The sequence below is a fragment of the Schistocerca gregaria genome, chromosome 4, assembly GCF_023897955.1.
Source record: "Schistocerca gregaria isolate iqSchGreg1 chromosome 4, iqSchGreg1.2, whole genome shotgun sequence".
NCBI lineage: Eukaryota > Metazoa > Arthropoda > Insecta > Orthoptera > Acrididae > Schistocerca > Schistocerca gregaria.
In genome coordinates, this window is record NC_064923.1 from 444827668 (window position 1) to 444835429 (window position 7762).

Below are 7762 nucleotides of genomic sequence, written 5' to 3' on the forward strand. Positions count from 1 at the left end.
GTGAATTAATTGTAAGAAAAAACCCCATTTAATCCCTTTTCAAAAATACTGTGTATTAGCATGAAGATTTCTGTTTACTGTGAAAGGTGGACTGTTCATGACTACCACAGTGGAGTCCAACCCATGAATTAATTTAGCTGTGTAATAAGAAACAAAGTTAGTAGGCCATCTGTTGCTGTTTTTGCAAAATTTCTCTATGACATAAATATCGCTATAGAATTCAGATTTATCTTATTCCTTGACAGTGAAATATAAAAGCTGGAACAAAGGAGAAAATTTATAACCCATATGTAGTCATATATCACAATACATATCTTATTCAAAGTTATTCATGTTATTCAAGTTATTCAAAAAACGCTAGTGAGAACTGAAAATTTTCTGCCATTAGCGGAGTATTGTGTGTAGAATGAAATGACAGTGTGAAAATTAGGCACAGTGACATTCCTTAGCTAAAGTAGCAAACCAAGGGCTATGATTACTTAGACTGTAGATTCTTATATTGTATTTTTACTAATTCATTTTGGATTTAATTAATGACATGTCATCTACTTGTAGTGTTGTTTTAATTGTTTTCTCTGTAGTAGTGTCGACATAGTATCAAAAGGCAAACTGAGTCACAGATTGTTTTCGTAAAAGTTCAAGAATTTGAAGTAAGTATAGAATTTCTTAAGTCTTGACCATTTGTGTGGCACTTGCATCTACTGCGACTTGCCATTTTGCATCTCATTCCGAAAGGTTAAGTACCTTAAACCACGTTGTGTTATGTTCTAGAAAGCCTGGTGTCCTAACCATTTCTGTGTCATTATTTCTGGTGTTTAGAGTCCTGGGCCAGTATATTCCACAACTGAAAATACAGCCAATAAGTAACGGTATCCTCACTTAAAATTCAGTGTGTACCCTGTCATTATACTTTGTAAAAGAAAAGCTTGCTTAATGTCAAAGTACACTGTACATAGATATTATAACGCTCCAGGGACTAGAATGACAGAAACGCTAATTCTGACAAAGAATACGATGAGTGCATAAATGAACAAATGATCCACGTCTGTGTGACACTTCTGATGGTCGAAAATGATCGTGTTATAACGCTGTGTACGAGCAACTGCCTTTAGTGATGTGAAAACAGAGTGACAATAAAAAGTATGAATGTGCACAGAGAAAGAGTACTCACCTCAGCCCAACAGTAAGGAGGATGGAGACGAGTGATGACTTCATGGACAACAAAAAAATCTTGAGAATCTGTAGGACGCTATAAACGCAGGCACTTTTGAAAAGCACACACGCCATGACTCTCCAAGATGAGATGACTGTGAAAAATGACAGCTTACAATACTTTGGCTCTCTTGTGGACCTGACGGTTGTTGCGTTGTCTTGAGCGTGTGGATAAGTTTAAACTTCTCGCCGTGCATGTGTTATGCCCATCTTGCCATGAAAGTACAGTCTTTTAGTGTATGTGTCGAAGTACACAGAATAAATAATGGAACAATAAACCATTGACTGAAATAGGAGCAAAGTAAATCTGTTTGCTTCTATTATACGTAATTTTTAATGCTAACTAACATAAAAACTACTGCCAACATAAAATCAGTGAATAACAGAAGTCCCAACAGTAGCAGACCGTGAGCGCATTAAGTAACTGGAAGTTTTGTTTAACGTCGACAGGCGATTTCACATGAACAATGTCAGCTTTGTACTTTCCAACCTCTATAATGCAGCAATAATGCCTTCTCACCTTGTTTCATAACAACAAGAGCTCAGCCTCGTTTCCCATGCTGTACACTTTATCACTGAGTTCATGAACTCCATATGTTTACTTTGCTATGTATTCAGCAAAAAATCTTGTAAATTCATCTGCTGTTACCTGTCCGACTGAAGTCAACAAGTCTACTTTGCTATGTATTCAGTAAACAAACTTGTAAATTCATCTACCATCGCCTGTTCTTCTGAAGACAATAAGTCTGCTGTGCTTTGTATTCAATAAAAAATCGCTTAAATTCACTTATCGTAGCCTGGTCATCAGAAGTGATCAGTATCATAGCTGTACCAATTCTGGACCAAAGCACACTACGTAGTCAAATTTCAATCCAAGAACTCAATTTCTTGTTCCCCCAAATTAAAAAATCTTGTTCACCTGACAACCCCCAAATAAAAAAAAATTCGTTTGGCCCTCATGAAAAAATAAAAATCGAATTCTACATAACAACAATAAAAAAATATGTCGACAAAGTTGAGCTGTCAAACGTCATTTGCCTATCTCGAAAAAAAAATCAATTTTTACATATTAAAAAATTTAAGACTGGTAAATTTTATTCTCTATAAATCTGACTGTCAGATCTCATTTGCCATACTCAAAACATCAAATTGAATTTTATCATTTTTGAAAATTATAAAACTATTAAATTTTATGCTCTAAAATGCGCACTAACAAACTTCATATCTCAACAACACATTTTAACAGCGAACATTTAAATAAAAAAATTCACAACTCTCTAAATACAATGGAAAAATATGGTGGACAAAGTAGATCTGTTTAAGACCACAGAATTTTTTTGTTTAGGAAACCATGAATTGAATGCAAAAGATTTAGAAACTTATTGTAGAAAATAGTTACTCAAACATATCTATAAACGATTTGTGGGAGTATTTTGGTTATTGTAATAGGAAAGAAAAGATGAAAGATATGAAGAAGGAAGATCAAAAATTTAAAACTAAAAAAGAACTTCGATCCACTGGTGAAACAGGAAACATGAAGAATTATTTCAAGCTTAGAAAGCAAAACTTGATTGAGCTTATTGTAAGTCATGTTGACGACGACGATTTGAGTAAAAAAATCGAAAAGAAATTCACCAAATCTGTAAACCAAAAACAATATAAAACTATTCTAAATTTAGAAAAGACCAATTAATTGATCTTGTCAAAGGAGATAAGTTAAAATTAATAATGATGAGGATTTGATTAAAACATCTTTAAATGATTTAATCAAATTTGTAAAATGAAAAATTTTTAAATTTATTTTAAGCTTAATAAACAATCGAGCTTGTGAATGGATGTAAGGGAAAAATTATTATTAAAGATTATGCGATTTATCTTCAAAAACTTCTAGTAGAAAAGGATCAAGAAATTATACAAAAAAATTATCAGAAATATTTGCTAGGTTTCAATTTTCTAGACGATGATGATTTTTTTCAAAGCACCCAAATGAATTTAAAGAAAACACTCAGCTTTCAGATCAAGAATAGTAACTTATGGATTGGATCATATAGATAGTATTGTGCAAAAAGAAGAATTTTTTAATCAAAATTTTATTTTAATTTTAAAAGTCAAGAAGAAATTCAAAAATTTAATTTGAAAACTTCAAGTTTTATTCAGAACAGGTGATTTATCAAAATTCAACAAATAAACTAATAACAGAAATGGAAGAAGCGCAAAGAAAGTTGCAAAGTCTAACAGAAAGAAGAAGGTTCTGTTGCTAGGTAGTTCGCACAGTAGAGGTGTGGGCCAGCAGTTCCAGGAAGTGCTGGGGAGTGACTACCAGGTCACCAGCATTGTGAAGCCTAGGGCAGGGTTGGCTCAGATGACTGACAGGTTTTTTATGAAGGTGGATCACGTTGTGATAGTGGGTGGAGCAGGGAACACTCTTGACAGGGACAGGGAATATGATGTAGGTGGTGACCTGGTAAAGGTAGCTACCGACACTGCTCGCACAAATGGGCACTTCGTGCAACTATTTTAGCATCATTATTGGTCACATCTTAATGCAGCTGTTAGGCAAGTTAACATGGCGCTCGACAGAGAGCTGATGGCAGAGGGCATGGGACACATTTCAGTGGTGCCAGTTGTGTCTATCAGTAGATTGGGTTTCACAATGCATGGCCTGTACCTCAATAGGTATGAGAAGGGGAGGCTGGCAAAGCTCATAGCTGACAGTGTAGTGGGTGGTGGTGGGATCACTCATGGAAAAATTCCTGTAGTTGTTGGTGCACCTTTTTTCCACTCAAGTCAGCTGATTGGTATAACTGCTTAGAGGAAGTCCCTCTAACTAAGGGCTCGCCCTCAGACGACGTCATGTTTCCAAGTAGAGAAGGAATTAGCACATTTCATCAAAATATAAGATATATTAGAGATAAAGGTAGGGAACTGCTTATAGATGTTGACTTTGAAATTATTGGTATGTTGGAGCACCACTTAAATAATTTGACAATTCAGAGGCTTCCGTTACCAGGATACAGATTAGTTGGCTGTTTTTTAAGTAGTTCCTTGAGGGGTGGGGGAGTGGCTATGTATGCAAAAAAAAACAGTATTCCATTTGAGCCCATAGACATATCATGGCACTGCACTGAACAGATATTTGAATGTTGTGCAGGTGCAGTTGAATTTTGTGAAACTAAATTTCTAATTTTTGTTGTTTATAGGTCCCCTAACTCTGACTTCAGAGCATTTGTGCTCAAGCTAGAGAGTGTTCTTGATTCACTTTGTAGGAAGTACCAGAAATTAGTTATATGTGGTGGCTTCAACATAATTTTTTTATATAAAGCTTCAAGGAAAAAAGATGTTGATAGCTCTCCTAAATTCATATGATCTGATGCAGGCTAAGTTTTTTCCAGCTATGGACGAGATGAATAATAGCACAGCCATAGACAATATTTTTATTTATTCTTCAATACTAGATGGGCATTCTGTTAGTAAAAGGGTGAATGGACTTCCAGACCACGATGGACAAATTTTAACACTGAAAGGCGTTTGTAATCAAACAAATGTACCATATAACTGAAAAACTATATAGGAAAGCTAATCCAACACCAATAGGGAGTTTTTTAAACGTTGTCAAGGAACAAGAGTGGCAGCATGTTAATAGTGCCAGTAACATAGATGATATACATAATGCTTTGCTTAACACATTTCTCATGTTCTTTGAGAGTTGCTGACCATTAGAACATTCTATCATGTAGAAAAAAGTAAAAATTATATCAAAATGTTAGATGTAGTCACAATCAAGCTCCAGTAACCCATTACAAACTGTATTGTAAGGTGCGTAAAATGTTATTAGGAAGGAAAAGAGTATGTGGTATGGAAATAGAATAGTTAATATCAAAATAAAATTAAAACTATATGGTCAGTTGTGAAGGAAGTGTCTGGTCAGCAAGATCGATGACATAAAGACAGTTAGTAGTAAAAATATTTCTGTTACTGATAAATCAGATATATGTCCAATATTTAATAATCATTTTCTGAGCATTGCTGGTAAATTAAATAAAAATTTAGTTTTTACAAGGAATCATATAACTTTCTTAGCAAATGCCTTTCCGAGATTAATGCCTGAAATACTCCTCTGTGATACAGACAAAGGGGTGATTGAGTGAATAATTAAATCACTGAAGAATAAGGATTCTCATGGTTATGATGGAGTGCCTAGCAGAGTGCCTGTGCCGCACATGTTAGCCCTGTATTTAGCCATATCTGTAATTTTTCTTTTAGGAATGGTCAGTTACCTGAACAGTTAACGTACTCAGTACTAAAGCTGCTTTATAAAAAGGGAGAAAGGGATAATTTATACAATTTTGACCTATTTCTATGCTATCAGTGTTTGCAAAAGTTATTGAAAAGGCTGTGTATATCATTGATCATGTAATATCACACGATTGGCTCTCGATTGTACAGTTCGGCTTTAGAAGTCGTCTAACATCTGAAAATGCTATATTCTCTTTTCTGTATGAGGTACTGGATGGGTTAAGCAAAAGGTTTCGAGCACTAGGCATTTTTTTAGTTATCTAAGGCATTCGATTGTGTTGATCACAAAATGCAGCTCCAGAAGCTAGACCATTACGGAACACAGGGAATAGCTCACAATTAGTTTCCCCCTTACTTTTTCAACAGACAGCAATAGGTTATTATTCATAATGTTGAGAATGGCTGTGATGCAGGGTCTGAGTGGGGTACAGTGAAATGGGGAGTGCCCCAGAGGGTCAGTGCTGGGGTCACTCCTGTTTCTTACTTATATAAATGATATGCCCTCTAGTATTACTGCTAACTCTAAAATATTTCAATTTGTTGATGACACTAGCTTGGCAGTAAAGGATGTTGTGTGCAACATTGGCACGGTTTCAAATAGTGCAATGTAACAAAACCTGACATTTTAATTTCACAGAATGGGCAATTGATTAGTGAAACTTAACAGTTCAAATTCTATGTGTTCAAATAGATAGTAAACTGTCCTGGAAAGCCCACTTTCCAGATCTTGTTCGAAGACTTAATGCTACTAATTTTAGTATTCGAATGGAATCTGAAGTGAGTGATTGTTTGCCACGAAAATTAGTCTACTTTGTTGCATTCATTCGCTTATGTCGTAGGGTATTATATTTTAGGGTAAGTCTTCCATTCTAAAGGATATTTTAGTTTCAGAAACAGGCAGATAGGGCAATAAATGGTGGAAGTTCACAAACCTATTGTCGACCCTGTTCACGAGTGTGGTTATTTTGACACTGGCCTCTCAGTATATATATTCCTAATTTCTTGTTAACAACAGTAGCTTATTCCCAAGAATAAGCAGCTTTCACTCACTTAAAACTTGGCAGAAATCAAACCTACATTTGGATCGGACTTCCTTAACTCTTGTGCAGAAAGATGTGCATTATATTGCTGTGTCCATTTTCAATATGTTACCACTCGAATTCAAAACTCTTAGCAATAAACCAAGCGCTTTCAAATCGAAACTGAAGAGTTTTCTCATGGTTTACTCCTTCTATTCTGTCAAGGAGTTCCTTGAAAGATTAAGCTGATTCTTGTTGTATTGTTGATTTTTATTTAGACCTTTCGACTGACTTTTTTGAGGTTCACAAACATTTTATTTTTACTGTTATTATTTTTATGTTGTAATTTCATGTGCTGACACGTTCCATGACCTTCGAGATTTGCTTCTCTATTTGGTCCTACTAAATTGGCCTCTAAATAAGAAAATAAAAGTAAATAAAAGAATCTGGTTTGTCTTCATTTTATATAGACAATTATGAGTTAAACATTAACATCCAATTTATCGTTCTTCATCTATGGATTTAGCAAAATAAATTAAAGACAACAAAGCAGTAATTAATGTAAAGACTACAGATCAAAAATGCTTTCTTTATACATTAAAATCAGTTTTATATCGAGCAAGTAACACGTAGAATGAGTAAATGATCATAAAAATATTGGATTAGTATTAGATGTTATTTTTGGGAAAGAAAAATTTAATTTTCTTGTTCTGTTAAGAGATATTCAAAAATTTGAGAAGAAATCAAATATTTCAATCATGTTTATGTTTATGAAATAAATGGTAAAGAAGGAGAAAATACTATTATGTATCCTCTTCATCACACACAAAATAAACAAAAAACATGTAAATCATCTTTTAATTCGAGGTAAAAACAATTTGCATTATTGTTGAATAAAAATCCAACTAGCTTAATTAGATGACAGACAACTAAAGAAGGACACCAAATTTATCTTTGTGGTCGATGTTTAAGATATTTTTATTCGCAAGAAAAATTAGAGATACATGAAGTCGATTGTAAAGAACATAAAGAAGTAAAAATTGATATGCCTATTAAAGGTTAATAAAACTGAATTCAAAAATTATAATAATTCATTAAGGGTTCCTTTTTTTGTTTATACTGATTTCAAATGTCTGTTAAATGATGTTCTAACTTCTCAGCCAAATCCTCAAAAATCGTACATTAACTAATATCAAAAACATTTGCCCATTTCATTCAATTAATGTGTGAAATAT